The 16,327-nt window shown below is 39.3% G+C and overlaps 1 protein-coding gene and 1 pseudogene across 16 annotated transcripts in view; one reads left to right on the top strand and one right to left on the bottom strand.

Moving 5' to 3' along the window:
- TNRC6B (trinucleotide repeat containing adaptor 6B) overlaps positions 1–16,327 on the bottom strand; it is a 283,431-nt gene that overhangs the window by 170,188 nt on the left and 96,916 nt on the right. The window contains exon 1 of one of the 16 annotated variants that reach the window (XM_028490630.2): positions 9,416–9,493. The exons of the other annotated variants lie outside the window; for them this stretch is intronic. The gene's annotated coding sequence lies outside the window, so the exon portion shown is untranslated. Of the gene's footprint in view, positions 1–9,415; positions 9,494–16,327 lie in introns of those variants that run through there. 16 annotated transcript variants of the gene reach the window in all.
- LOC102983577 (U3 small nucleolar ribonucleoprotein protein IMP3-like) lies at positions 11,832–14,419 on the top strand (annotated as a pseudogene).

Here is a 16,327-nt window from a genome sequence, read left to right as displayed (position 1 = left end):
CAGTGGTTATGAATCCGCCTGCCAATGCAGGGGACACGGGTTCAAGCCCTGGTCCAGGAAGATCCCACATGCCGTGGAGCAACTAAGCCCGTGCGCCACAACTACTGAGCTTGCGCTCTAGAGCCCGTAAGCCACAACTACTGAGCCCGTGTGCCACAACTACTGAAGCCCATGCATCTAGAGCCTGTGCTCCGCAACAAGAGAAGCCACTGCAACGAGAAGCCTGCGCACTGCAACAAAGAGCAGCCCCTGCTCGCCGCAATTAGAGAAAGACCGTGTGCAGCAACGAAGACCCAACGCAGCCAAAAATAATTAAATAAAAATAAATTTAAAAAAATTTATATATATGAGTAACACTTTGCAGTACAGCAGAAATTAACACTGTAAATCAACTATACTTAAAATTTTTTAAAAATTTTGTTTTAAAAAATAAGTAACTGGGCATATACCTGGAGAAAACCATAATTCGAAAAGATACATGCACCCCAATGTTCACTCCAGTGCTATTTACAACAGCCAATCAACCTAAATGTCTATTGACAGATGAATGGATAAAGAAGATGTGGTATACATATACATATAATAGAATACTACTCAGCCATAAAAAAGAGTGAAATAATGCCGTTTGCAGCAACACGGAGGGACCTAGAGATTACCATACTAAGTGAAGTAAGCCATATAGAGAAAGACAAATATCATATGATATCGCTTATATATGGAATCTAAAAAAATGATACAAATGAGCTTATTTACAAAACAGAAAGAGACTTACAGACATAGAAAACAAACTTATAGTTACCAAAGGGTAAAGGGGGGTGGGGGGAGGGATAAATTAGGAGGTTGGGATTAATTTATACACACTATTATATAAAAATAGATAACCAACAAGGACCTACTGTATAGCACAGGGAACTACACTCAGTATTTATTAATTACCTATAAGGGAAAAGAATCTGAAAAGGAATATATATATATTCATACACACACATATCTGTAACTGAATCACTGTGCTGTACACCTGAAACTAACACAATACTGTAAATCAACTATACTTCAGTGAAAATAATAACAAAATTTTTAAATTAAGTTTTCAAAATTAATAAAAAATAAAAAAAATTTTAAAAAGTGGATAATCCTTTGGAAAGTCTGATCAATTAAAAAGAAGAGAGAAGTTATAAATTATCATTAGGGTTGAGAATGGGACATTATAATCACAGATTTGGAGAGGACTTTGTTAAATTGTCAAAGAATTATACATAACTTTATGTCAGTAAACCTGAAGATTAAATAAAATGGATGACAGTCAAGGAAAATAGGAACTACCAAGGTCAACTCAAGAGAAGTTATGAAAATAACAACAAAAACCCATTGCAGAAATGTGTTAGATAATTATTCAAAGAACTAGCCGCTGAAACTATGTCAGGCACAAGTGGTTTTCTTCTATCAAACAGATAATTTCATGTTATCTCTACTGTTCCCGAACTTATGGAGACAGAAGAGAAAGCTTCCTAATTCCTTCTATGAGGCTAACATATTCCTGATACCCATCTGGACTAAGACGCGGTATGAAAAATAAAACTACAGACCAATCTTCATTTGTGAAGACGAACACAAAAATCCTAAGTAAAATATTAGCAAATAGAATTTACCAGTTTTAAGAGAATAATTCATTATGACCATGTAGGGTTTATACCAACAATTCAAGGATTTGTTAAATTACAAAATCTATTAACATAACTCTTCATTTGTTCAACAAGTATGTATTAACTGCTTTCTCTGTGTCTGTGCTAGGTGCTACGGATACAGTAGTACCAAACAGGGTAGGTTCTCATCCATATGGAGCCAATATCCTCATGGGAGAAGGAAATTCACTGAGAAGGAAGTAAAGAGTTGATGGGATATGGAAAAACTGAGAGAGGCTCACTTTAGATTAGGCGGTTAGGGAAGGCTTTTCTCAGGAGGGGCATTTAAACTGAGCTGAAAAGCAATTGCTTGAGTGTTGAAAGAACAAGAGGGATGATCAGGAGGCTAGGCCAGGTGACCAGGGGAGAGAGGTGGGAGACGAAGCCGAGGAGGCAGGAGGAGCTAGATCATAGTGGGTCTTGCAGGCCACAGAAAGGATGTTATTGTTAAGAACGGTGGAAAGTCACAAAAGAATTTTAAAGCAGGAGAGTGAACAGTGCCATTTAATCCATTACGCAGTCTCCACTTAATATCTCGGATCTACAAGCTTTTAAAGGGTCTAGGCAAATGTTTCGGACCTGAAAAAATATATTTACAAGTCCAAAATACAAAAAGAAAATTATAACCATAAAAATTAATAAATGCTTCAGTGTCCTTGGAATATAACACCCAACAATTTCATTCACTAAGTTTAGCATTTATAAAGTTTCATTACATTTGAAAATAATTCTCACTTTGCAAAAAATACTAAATATGTTAATCATTAAGAAATCTTAGGTGATTACAAATTAAGTCAGTTATTCATAGCCAAAGAATTTCAGAAGCAAAATTATTAAAATTCTTTTAACATACGATAGCAAAAATAAATAAAACCACGTATTTAATATGGGATGAGGGACTTCCCTGGTGGTCCAGTAGTTAAGAATCCGCCTTCCAATGCAGGGGACACGGGTTCGATCCCTGGTTGGGGAACTAAGATCGCGGGGCAACTAAGCCCACACGCCGCAACTAAGACCCAACACAGCCAACTAAATAAACAAATATTTTTTTTTAAAAAAATATGGGATGAGGGTACCTTTTAATGTTTCCTATAAAGTGGGACAAAGTCTCCAAAACCTCCCAAAGTAAACATTCCAAGGACCCATGGAGGTCTTACTACCACTTTAGGAAAGACAGGATCAGAGTTATGTGTTCAAAAGCTCATCCTGGCTTCTATATGGAGAATACACTACAGAGGACCAAGTGGAGAAGCAGAGACAAGTTGGAAGGCAACTGTGGACTTCTAGGTGAGGGAGGATAGCCTGGATCAGATGGAGGTGGTAGAGGGGCTTCTATCGTAAGTTAGATAACTGGTTGTTGTTAAGAATGCAATCTGTGGGACTTCCCTGGTGGTCCAGTGACTAAGACTCCATGTTCCCAGTGCAGGGGGCCTGAGTTCGATCCCTGGTCAGGGAACTAGATCCCACATGCTGCAACTAAAGATTCTGCATGGGGGCTTCCCTGGTGGCACAGTGGTTAAGAATCCACCTGCCAATGCAGGGGACACAGGTTCGAGCCCTGGTCCGGGAAGATCCCACATGCCGTGGGGCAACTAAGCCCATGCGCCACAACTACTGAGCCTGCGCTCTAGAGCCCGCGAGCCACAACTACTGAAGCCTGTGCTCCTAGAGCCCGTGCTCTGCAACAAGAGAAGCCACTGTAATGAGAAGCCTGCGCACCACAACGAAGAGTAGCCCCCGCTCAGTGCAACTAGAGATGGCCCACGCGCAGCAACAAAGACCCAACGCAGCCAAAAATAAATAAATAAAATAAATAAATTTATTTTAAAAAAAATATGCTGCATGCCACAACTAAAAGATCCCGCGTGCTGCAACTAAGACCCGATACAGCCAAATAAGTAAATATTAAAAAAAAAAAAAAAAAAAAAAAAGAATGCAATCTGTGACCATGAAGTATAGTAAGGCCAATCCACCCTTTCAAAAATAAGACTCCAAACTCTGAACTCACCGTTCATTCAGTCAAGAAGCATCGTTTTTTTTTTTTTTGCAGTACACAGGCCTCTCACTGTTGTGGCCTCCCCCATTGCAGAGCACAGGCTCCGGACGCGCAGGCTCAGCGGCCATGGCTCACGGGCCCAGCCGCTCCGCGACATGTGGGATCCTCCCGGACCGGGGCACGAACCCGTGTCCCCTGCATCGGCAGGCAGACTCTCAACCACTGCGCCACCAGGGAAGCCCAAGAACCATCTTTTAAGCATCTACTACGTATTAGATGCTGTGCTAGAACCAAGCCCAGGAGGGTACAAAGAGGATTTTAACACCTTGAAGGACAGAGACATGTAAATCCATAATTAAAGTATAGCATGGTAACTGCCATGATTAAAGTATAAATTGAGATATATAGATAGTTACACTATAAGAATACAAAGAACTAACTGCTGAGAGTCAGAAAAGGTTTCACAGGGGAGCTAAGATTTTAAACCAAGTCTTAAAGAATCAGTAGGAGCTTGTCGTGTAGAAAACACAGGAAAGGCAAAAGCTTTTCCAAGTCTTATCAACTTCAGTACTACTAAACGACAGCGATGAAGAAGGCTGACAAGAAATAATTGTAAGAACTAAGTTTTTTCAGAATTTTTTTCCCCAACAAAGTCAGAAGGTATATAGATAGAAACAGTCAAAACTACAGTGGAATCTCTAACACAACTAGAATCCAAAATCTTGGGAGAAGGTTAGCATTTACACTCTTATTACACATTTATAAATTAGAATGCTAGCAGACCTTTTAAGGAACATTAAAAAAAAATTCTCAGATTCTTTAGAACCAAACCTCAAAAATCAAATTTGCGTGTGGAGGATGCCTTCCTTGACACTCCTCTTTGAGTTCAGTGTCCTCCTCTGTGCTTCCTGGCACCCTGTACATGCCTCTATGGAAGCACCTTCAAACCCTATTGTTATTGTCACCCATTTACTTGGTGCTCCCCCTCTAAACTATGAGCTTCTTTTTTTTTTTTTAAAGAAGATGTTGGGGGTAGGAGTTTATTAATTAATTTATTTATTTTTGCTGTGTTGGGTCTTCGTTTCTGTGCGAGGGTTTTCTCTAGTTGTGGCAAGTGGGGGCCACTCTCCATCACGGTGCGCGAGCCTCTCACTGTCGCCGCCTCTCTTGTTGAGGAGCACAGGCTCCAGACGCGCAGGCTCAGCGGCCATGGCTCACGGGCCTAGTTGCTCCGTGGCATGTGGGATCCTCCCAGACCAGGGCTCGAACCCGTGTCCCCTGCATTAGCAGGAAGACTCTCAACCACTGCACCACCAGGGAAGCCCAACTATGAGCTTCTAAAGGCCAGGGTATATGGTTATTATTTCTATCTCTAGTACATAGGAGGAATTCAATTAATGTTTGCTGAATGAATGACCAAATGAATAAGCAAAAGAATGAATAGATGAATACTATTAACCTGGGTATTTATAAGATGCAAAAGAAACAACACTTAATATCCTATAATTAGGAGATAAGACACTGGACAGTCAACAAGAAAGTATAAGATAAATTGTTAACTATATGGTTCTAACCCTCAGAGAGACAGGAGTTAGAAAATTGAGACACTATAGCTCATTTGAGCTGAGTTTCAAAGGAAGGACAGAATCAGAATGGTCAAAATAGATGTTTCAGCAATGTGTGCCATCCTGTTGTTACAATGGTGGAGTTGGTAGGTGTGCCCAGGCCAAACAGTGGGGTTCCATGGCCCAAAAAGAGTGCTGAATTTTTACTGCACATGCTCAATAATGCATAGAGTAATGCTGAACTTAAGGGCTTAGGGGCAGACTCTCTGGTCATTGAGCACATCCAGGTGAATGAAGTCCCCAGAACGTGGTGCAGGACTTCACAGAGCTCATGGTCAGATCAACCCATACATGAGCTCTCCCTGCCACGATGAGATATCCTTACTGAAAGAGAACAGATTGTTCCTAACCCAGAAGAGGTTGCACAGAAGAAAAAGATATTCCAGAAGAAACAAAAACTTACGGACAAGAATAAATGCCGCAAAAAAATAAATGCAAATAAAAGTAAAACAAAAAAACAAAACCAAAAGAATGCAAATAAACCCAGATGCTTCAATGTGAAGCTAAGGAAGCTTTAGCTGCAGGACCCCTCACTTTCATGGGGCTCTCCCAAAGCCCTAGGAGGGGTCCTGAAACTATGCCCAGATGATCTCTTATTTTTTTCTTTTTTTTATTGTAGTAAAATATGTAAAATTTACCATCTTAACCATTTTTAAGTGTACAGTTCAGCAGTGTTAAATATATTCACATTGTTGCAAAACAGATCTCCAGAACTTTTTCATCTTGCAAGTCTGAAATTGTATACCCATTAAACAACTCCCCTTCTCCCCCTCCCCCCAGCTCCTGGTAACCACCATTTTACTTTCTACTTACATAAAATTTGACTACTTTAGATACCTCATAAAAGTAGGATCATATAGTATTTGTCTTTTGGGGACTGGCTTATTTCACTTATAATATTTTCAAGGTTCCATCCATGTTGTAGCATTTAATAGGAGTTCCATCTTTTTATGAATGAATAATATTCCGTTTCCGATATATACCACATTTTGTTTATCCATTCATCCACCAATGGGACACTTGAGTTGATTCTACGTCTTGGCTATTATGAATAATGCTGCTATGAATATGAGTGTGCAAATATTTCTTCAAGACCTTGCTTTCAATTCTTTTGGATACATACCCAGAAAGGGGATTCCTGGATCATTTGGTAGTTCTATTTTTGATTTTTTGAGGAAACTCTACACTGTTTTCCATAGAAGCTATGCCATTTTATAATCCCACCAATAGTGCACAAAGGTTCCAATTTCTCCATATCCTTGACAACATTTGTTATTTTGTTTTTTGCATTTTTTTTTATAGTAGTTACACTGATGGGTGTGAAATGACATCTCATTGTGGTTTTGATTTGCATTTCCTTGATGATTAGTGATGCTGGGCATCTTTTCATATGCATAAAGACCATTTATGTTATCATCTTTGGAGAAATGTCTATTCAAGGCCTTTGGACATTTTTTAATCAGGTTATTTGATTTTTGCTGTTGTCGAGTTGTTCTTTATATATTTTGGATATTAATCTCTTATTAGATAATATGATTTGCAAATATTTCCTCACTATCTGTAGAATGCCTTTTTATGCTATGACTGTGTTCATTGATGCATAAAAATTTTTAACTTTGATGTAGTTCCATTTGTCTATTTTTGCTTTTATGCCTATGCTTTTGGTGTCATATCCAAAAAACCATTGCCAAGTCCAGTGTCATGAAGCTTTTCTCCTATGTTTTCTTTTAGGAGTTTTATAGTTGTAGGTCTTAGGCTTAGGTCTTTGATCCATGTTGAGTTAATATTTGTAATATAGTGTAAGATAAGGGTCCAACTTCATTCTTTTGCAAATGGGTATTGAAAATTCCCAGTGCCATATGTTGAAAAGACCCTGTTCCCCATTGAATGGTCTTAGCACCTTTGTCAAAGATAATCTGACCTTACATGAGGGTTTATTTCTAGGCTTTCTATTCTTTCCATTTGTCTGTTTGCCTGTCTTAATGCCAGTACCACACTGTTTTTGATTACTGTAGCTTTGAAATATATTTCGAAATTAGGAGTGTGAGTTCTCCAACTTTGTTCCAAATGACCAATTTTTTTAAAAATGTGCAAAGACAATGTATTTTTCCTCACAATCTTAACACAGATTGTCAAAACCACAGCCTCTTTCCATCTCAACTTCCCCCCCACCATGATCCCAGCTGTCAATAGAGTCAGAGTGGCTGTAGGCCTTCGGGGGATTCCTAAAGGGAAAGCTGTGTTGATGATATTTTATAGGTTTTGTTTTTTTTTTTAATTTATTTATTTATTTTTGGCTGCATTGGGTCTTCGCTGCGGTGCATGGGCTTCTCACTGCGGTGGCTTCTCTTGTTGCAGAGCACAGGCTCTAGGTGCAAGGGCTTCAGTAGTTGTGGCATGCAGGCTCAGTAGTTGTAGTTTGCGGGCTCTAGAGCTCAGGCTCAGTAGTTGTGGCACACGGGCTTAGTTGCTCTGCGGCATGTGGGATCTTCCCGGACCAGGGCTCGAACCCGTGTCCCCTGCATTGGCAGGTGGATTCTTAACCACTGTGCCCCCAGGGAACTCCCTTTGGTTTTAATGGAATATATTTATGTGGTTCTCAGTCACTTCCTTGTATGGCTGAGTTACTATTAACCATCCTGTGAACAAAGATGTTGCTGGGCCAACTCATTGTGCATACTGACAGAAACGTGCAGGGCCAGATCATACCATGATATAAATGTGTCAATTCAAAGAGTATTTCAGGGTAGTCAATATATGAGAAAAAAATGAAGCCTTGCAATTTTATAGCCTATTTATAAAAGATACTTGCTAGAGGTTTTCCCAAAATTGATAACAATCTTACAAATTTATATGATGTAGCCAATAACAGGTTGTGAAGATGAAAGGAACTTCTCTAATCTATCAATAACAAACAACATATTTTGGTCAATCATGCTATAGAAAACACTGAATTATCTCTATCTCTTTTTAAAAAATATCACAGAATTGTCATAATATGAAGGGTCAATCAAAGAGTAAGCGGCCAGAAAATGTTGGGAAAAAAACTACAGCAATGTGTTAGGCAAATATTAATACAAATTAATATAAATGTTATTTTTCTGAATTTTGTATTTGTCAACTTTTTTTAAGCTGCCATTTTTGTGATTTCTTTCCTCATTGTAAATAAATATTCACTTTTGTACCAATTATGTATTTGAAATTTTCTTTTTCTTTTTTAAAAATTTTATTGGAGTATAGTTGATTTACAATGTTGTGTTAGCAAAGTGATTCAGTTATACATATAGGTATATTCATCATTTTTTAGATTCTTTTCTCATATAGGTTATCACAGAAATTTTTTTTTTTTTTTTTGCGGTACGCGGGCCTCTCGCTGTTGTGGCCTCTCCCATTGCGGAGCACAGGCCCCGGACGCACAGGCTCAGCGGCCATGGCTCACGGGCCCAGACGCTCCGCGGCATGTCGGATCTTCCCGGACCGGAGCACGAACCCGCGTCCCCTGCATTGGCAGGCGGACTCTCAACCACTGCACCACCAGGGAAGCCCATCACAGAATATTGAGTAGAATTCCCTGTGCTATACAGTATAGGTCCTTGTTGGTTATCTGATTTTCTTTTTCCTAAAGAGCATTCCCACAAAACCTAGATTTGCTCCTGGTCAGAAAGAAGGGTCTCTTTGCCTGAACAAAGGCATGAGAGGGGGAAGGAAACGAGATATGCATGGAAGACCTTACTGAGAGACACTAGGCAGGAGCAGGAAGATCCTTTAAACAGTAGAGAAAATATGCATAAGTAGGCTAAAGGCTTCTTATGGAGGCCCTTGGAAGCAAAGAAAGAGTTCAGACTTGCATAGAAAATCTTTTTTTTGCGAAATAATAATCAACTGGCTTACAGGTAGGGACACTTAAAGAGAAGAATCTGTTAAAGCTGGATCTGTTGGAATATATTTAAGAAAGTACTGAATATAAAGTCAAACGTGACAGGTTACCAATTCACTTTTTTTCTGCTAATTATAAATAAAATATTCTGAAGTTAGGATTTTTAGTCACCCCACTTCAGATTTTCAAAGTGAGTGTACAGAACAGGGATTCTTAACAGTCTGTGGGAACTTACTGACATCTTCATTTATTCAGTATATATATTTATTGACGTTTTCTGGTGCCAATGGCAGTGACCGCGCTGGCAAAAGTCTCTGTTCTTGTAGAGCTGAAGACAGAACAAAAAGCCTTAGCCTGACCTTTCACTGCCTGCCATCATGTTGTACCTCCTCTTTACTACAATCTCCCTCCCCCTCCACCCCGTACTTCTGCCAAAACCTCAGTTCACAGACTCCCAGTGGGAAAGGAAAGGCGCAGTGCTTAGGGCAGGACTTGTGTCCATACCCTCCAGTGAACATAAAATTTGGGGGAAATAAACACTACCTTCTCCTCATGACACCACTGGAAATTCTTGCAACTGAACATGCATTTCGTTATCTATATTTACATAATGCTATGTATTTCAAAACATTTTACAACTATACGATAACAGTAATGTCTCCAAAAAAGCAGGCTTAAAACAACAATTTCAAGGAACTGGGTAAATACATTTTACTACATTTTGCCTTTCAAGTAATATTTTTCCATGAAAGCATATTCTTTGTCCATAAGTAAAATATAAGCTAAATAAATAAGACTTTTATTAAATTAACTGTAGTTTTCTGAGAGCCACATGAGCTACCCTATTCATTGTTGTTTAAAGTCACCACTTTAACCTGTAAGTGTAGCAGCAATCCACAGTCTGTAGTCATTTTCAATTACGAAACACAGGAAAAACCTCATAAAACAGAGTTTAAAACTTAAAGACATTTTCAAAGAATTAATTTTTTTAAGTGACTTCAACGTATATTAGAAAATTTATTAGCAACTGAAAGTTTCCCAAAGACCTAGTATAAAATGTTTATGGTTATACTAAAATTCCCAGCAGCAAAAATTCCATGAGCATAACTATCTATTGAACCTCTTTGTGGCATTTCCAAAATACCAATAAACTTGAAAATAACTCTCACTTCCTTTCTCCCAAAAACAATCTGAAAAGATTATATAGAAATCCAGGGACTTCCCTGGTGGTCCAGTGGTTAAGACTCGCACTCCCAATGCAGGGGGCCCAGGTTCTATCCCTGGTCAGGGAACTAGATCCCACATGTCGCAACTAAAGATCCCACATGTCGCAACTAAAGATCCCACGTGCGGCAACTAAAAAAGATCCTGCATGCCACAACGAAGATCCCACGTGTTGCAAATAAGACCTGGTGCAGCCAAATAAATAAATATTAAAAAAAGAAATCCAACCATTTTCCTGATGTTCAGCTTACTGCTGTGTAGTAATGATTGAGTTTACAAAGCATTCAATTTGGTACTTCATTTTTTTTTTTTTTTTTTTTTGCGGTATGCCGGCCTCTCACTGTTATGGCCTCTCCCGTTGCAGAGCACAGGCTCCGGACGCGCAGGCTCAGCGGCCATGGCTCACGGGCCCAGCTGCTCCACGGCATGTGGGATCTTCCCGGACCGGGGCATGAACCCGTGTCCCCTGCATCGGCAGGCAGACTCTCAACCACTGCGCCACCAGGGAAGCCCAATTTGGTACTTCTTAATAAGTTTATTTCAACATGTACATATTTTAATGGTCCAAAGCAGGGACTTCCCTGGTGGTCCAGTGGTTAAGACTCGCACTCCCAATGCAGGGGGCCCAGGTTCTATCCCTGGTCAGGGAACTAGATCCCACATGTCGCAACTAAAGATCCCACATGTCGCAACTAAAGATCCCACGTGCGGCAACTAAAAAAGATCCTGCATGCCACAACGAAGATCCCACGTGTTGCAAATAAGACCTGGTGCAGCCAAATAAATAAATATTAAAAAAAGAAATCCAACCATTTTCCTGATGTTCAGCTTACTGCTGTGTAGTAATGATTGAGTTTACAAAGCATTCAATTTGGTACTTCATTTTTTTTTTTTTTTTTTTTTGCGGTATGCCGGCCTCTCACTGTTATGGCCTCTCCCGTTGCAGAGCACAGGCTCCGGACGCGCAGGCTCAGCGGCCATGGCTCACGGGCCCAGCTGCTCCACGGCATGTGGGATCTTCCCGGACCGGGGCATGAACCCGTGTCCCCTGCATCGGCAGGCAGACTCTCAACCACTGCGCCACCAGGGAAGCCCAATTTGGTACTTCTTAATAAGTTTATTTCAACATGTACATATTTTAATGGTCCAAAGGAAAAAAACAGTTGGTGAAAAACTGATGGTAGAAAACAGAAAATAAAATGTTAAAAACAAACCAACCAAAAAACCCTTTCCTATGGCCAAATACCAAGGTTTGTGTTTTGAAGATAATTATCTATAAAATGAGTGATTTGGAAATACTTTCATTTTCTCTGTATTTAGGAAATGCTACAGAGCTTCCCAAAGCCTTTAAATAAGCACCTAAAGAATGGTTCCCATAGAGGTTAAATTTTAAACTTAAATTAAATTTAAGTTTGTTAAATTCGGTAGTCAAATATAAAACAAGGGCTATCAACTGTAGAGATTTAGAAAGAATAAACTTTTAAAAGTTGTACCACAGTATAAGATGAATGTGAGGAAGAGAGAACTGTAGGTTAAGGAGTTAGAGTAGGAGCAGAAATAAAGGTAAGGACTAACTATCAGAACTTACAAAAGGTCTGTATAATTAATAATTCAGAAAAATTAAAAGGGCATTTTATAACTAGACATTTAAGTTGGGAAGAATGTAATTAGTAAGAAGAGAATTTAATCAAGACATTGGAGTTAAGACATTTAAAAAACAGCACCTCAAGCACAAAACCATATTACACCACACTGGGGTATAAAGGGTGGTGCTGACTCCCTAAATTACATTCTTCTCTCTGAATCAATATAAAACTGTCTTCAACACTTCGATTTCCTTACAGGTCTCCGATGCAAGAATAGATTCTCCCTTAGAAAGGGAAGTTAAAAAAGCACCCCAAGAGAGTAGAAATATAGAAAATGATACAATTAATTATATCAACAATCCCTAAAAGGGGGATACTGTCTATAAAATACATTATTAAATTAGATTTTTTTGGTTTTTAACATTTAATATGATTTATTTAACACAACATATATAACAGATTATCATTTCAACATACAACAATATAGAGCATCTGAGCCGCCACCATGGTGTGGAAGCTTAAATTCCGTGAGCAGAAGCTTCTGAAGCAGATGGTCTTCCTGAACTGGGAGGTCACCGATCACAACCTGCAGGAGCTGCGTGTGTCGCGGCGTCATCGTTTGCAGCGGTACGAGGACGACACACGCTACAACCAGCTGAGCCTTGCTGGCCTCGCGAGCTGTGCCTGCGCGAGCTGCCGAAGCGCTGCTGGCCAAGTATGCTCTCGGCCTAGTGCCCACATGTGGATCACTGGAGCTCGGCGATTTCTTCAAGGTCTCGTCCTTCTGCCGCCGCAGCCTGCCCACTGTACTGCTTGAGCTGCGCCTGGTGCAGCACCTCCAGGCCGCCGTGGCATTCATGGAGCAGGGCCACGTGCACAAGGGCCCCGACGTGGTCACCGACCCCACCTTCCTTGTCACGTGCAGCATGTAGGACTTCGTCATCTGGGCTGACTCGTCCAAGATCAAGCGGCACGTGCTGGAGTACAATGAGGTGCGTGAAGGCTTCTATCTGGAAGCCTATCAGGTCTTGCCTCGCCAGGGCCGCATTTTATAGATGGGGAAGCTGAGAACGGATGCCTGAGATTCTATGAAGGCGTTCTCCCCAAGAGTATGGCAGTTGATCCTCGGTTCTTAAGAACTTGGCTCTTCAGCTACAAGCCATGCACAGAGCCAGAGGGTAGGCTCCTTTTCCACGAAATTTTCTTAGCCTTTGGACAGTTGATAATTAAATGACTGCCTTATGGGAAGCGGTTTTGTGCTGCATTGGGGAATTGTTAGTTTTTCTTTTTTTTTTTTTTTTGATGTGGACCATTTTTAGTCTTTATTGAATTTGTTACAATATTGCTTCTGTTTTATGTTTTGGTTTTTTAGCCAGAAGGCATGTGGAATCTTAGCTCCGCGACCAGGGATGGAACCCTCACTCCCTGCACTGGAAGGGGGAGTCTTACCACTGGACCCCCAGGGAAGTCCCAACTGTCAGATTCTTGTACCTGAAACATTGTAGTGTGAAAGCAAGGACTTTGGTGGGGGTGGGGGGGGGCCCTCCCCCGCCCTCAGCTTTCCTTTCATTTTCTTCCCCCGCCCCCCAGCTTTCCTTTCATTTCCTTGTAGCTGGACAGTTTGGTTTAATTTATTTAACTCAAATTCTTGCTCCTGTTCATGATTAAGCAGTTTACAGATGATGAAGAGTCTGGTCTCAAGTTTTCATAAAATGGATGAGATTTTAGTGTTCAGAGTCCTTTCTCTTATTTAAAGGAATGCTCTCCTAATGCCAACAAATGGCCTAACTGCTTTTTAAGTGCAATAAATAAATAAACAATATAAAAAATATTAATTTTACATTCTTTTTTTGTACTAAGTCTTTGAAATCCAGGCTATATTTTACATTTAAGGTACATTTCAATTGGTTGCTATTTTTTTTATTATGGTAAAAAGCATTAAATTTTATATCTTAACTATTTTTAAGTGTACAGTTCAGTGGTATTAAGTATAGTCACTTTGTTTTGAAACAGATCACTAGAATTTTCTCATCTTGAACTCTATACCTATTAAATACTAATTCTCTCTCCTCTCTCCCCCTAGCCCTTGGCAACCACCTTTCTACTTTGTATTTCTATGATTTTGACTACATTAGATACCTCTTATGGGTGGAATCATACAGTATTTGTCCTTTGTGACTGGCTTACTTTGCTTAGCATAATGCCCTTGAGGATCATGCATGCTGTAGCATGTGACAAGACTTCCTTCTTTTTTAAGGCTTCATAATATTCCACTGTATGTATATACCACATTTTCTTTACCTGTTCACCTGTTAATGGACAGTTGGGTTGCTTACACCTCTTGGCTATTATGAATAATGCTGCAATAAATATGTGTGTGCAAATATCTCTTTGAGATCCTGCTTTGAGAGAGTTGTTTTTAATGATGACCTTTAAAATGAACCAAAAGAATTAAGAAAATTCAATCGATAAAAATTTACTAGAAAAATTGAATTATTTTAGTAGGTTAAAGACAAATATCTTTTGAGAATATGAGTGAATTTCAGCATGGAGATTTAAAGCTTAGATTTGTTTATAAGCTATATTAAAATTTTTTTTAAAGGAGGAAATGAAAAAGAGGCCAAACTCATCTTGTTAATATACCAAAACTGATATCTAACTTCAAAAATAATTTACAAGATAGGTGACCATATGTGCGTGGGTTTATCTCAAAAAAAATTACAAGAAATGATATGCCCACAAATAACTAGACCACCACTTGTATCATAAATAAAACCAAATCAAAATCCTGCCTGGGTAGAAACATTTTATCTGGAATGAGCTTTCAATAATCATTATCAAACACAATCTATGAGTAAGTATCTGCTCATCTTGTGTTTTAAAAAGCTGTAATAGGGGCTTCCCTGGCGGCGCAGTGGTCGCGCGTCCTCCTGCCGATGCAGGGGGGCCGGGTTCGCGTCCCGGTCTGGGAGGATCCCGCGTGCCGCGGAGCGGCTGGGCCCGTGAGCCGTGGCCGCTGGGCCTGCGCGTCCGGAGCCTGTGCTCCGCGGCGGGGGGGGGCCACGGCAGGGGGAGGCCCGCATACCACAAAAAAAAAAAAAAAAAAAAAAAAGCTGTAATAGTTTTATACTTACCCCTGTATCAAACACATCATGTGATTAATACTGTGTGAGTTTAGTGTAGTAATTATATGGCAATAACCCTGGTTTGTCTGATTTGCTTCAATAGCTCATAAAGTGAATATCCTCAGAAAAATGATTACATTAGATACACTAATAGTAAATAAACCTCATTACAAAGCAATAATATTGAGACAATATATATAGATAAATGTTTAAAGCTATACATTCTACTAAATCTTATTCACATGTACACCAGAAATCAGCACAACTGATCTAAATATTAACAATTTAGCACAAATATTTTTCAATATCAAAAGGCAATTATTTTTTCAAGAAGCTTTCTACATGCATAGCTACCTTAATCTACCTATTAATAGAACTTATTCCATTGAAATAAACATCACAGAAATAAAATAATTTTTTCAAGACTTCCAGAACCTATGGTAAAAATATTAAACGAAGAAACAAGGAAAGTGGCACAGATCAGCTAACAGAAATAATTTTAGACCTAATCCTTACTAGAATTTGCTCTGTGACCTTGAGCGAGTTATATAATCCCTGTGCTCCACCTGCCTCTGTAAGTGAAAAAGGCTCTCTGTACAAGCTAATACCAATGAATGAGAACCATTTTGGAAACCAATTCAGAAGAAAATTAAGTTAGATCTCTGCCTCATACCATACACAAAAATGAGTACCAGTTCAATTAAAGGTATAAAAGTGAAAAATACAGCAGAAAAACTCAGGACATTTCATCATGTTAGGGTAGGAAAGACTTCTTTAGGAAAGCACAAAACACAGAAGCCATGAAAGCTGATTTTACTACATAAAAATGTAAATGGTTTATTAGTATGACAGCTACCCCAATGTTAAAAGATAAGGCTGGGAGAAAATATTCACAACATCTCAAAAGACAAAAGGTTAATAATATCTACACTTTGTAAAGGGCTCCTACAAAACTAGCAAAACAAACAATCCAAAAGAAAAATGGGAATCGTAGGTAAATAGGGTGGTACACGAAATAAAAATCAACGGCCAATAAACGAACAAAAGACATTCCATCTTATTAGTAAGCATAAAAGTGCAAATTAAAACAATAAAATATTAGAGGGGCAAAAATTCAAAGATAAATAATTTTACTGTCATCAAAGGTGTGGAAGAACGGGCACCCTCATTCACTGCTGATGGAAATGAACATTGGTATAGCTCTTTTGAAAG

This window comes from Physeter macrocephalus, chromosome 6 (genome assembly GCF_002837175.3).
Source record: "Physeter macrocephalus isolate SW-GA chromosome 6, ASM283717v5, whole genome shotgun sequence".
Lineage (NCBI taxonomy): Eukaryota > Metazoa > Chordata > Mammalia > Artiodactyla > Physeteridae > Physeter > Physeter macrocephalus.
This window is presented reverse-complemented; position numbering and strand designations above follow the sequence as displayed.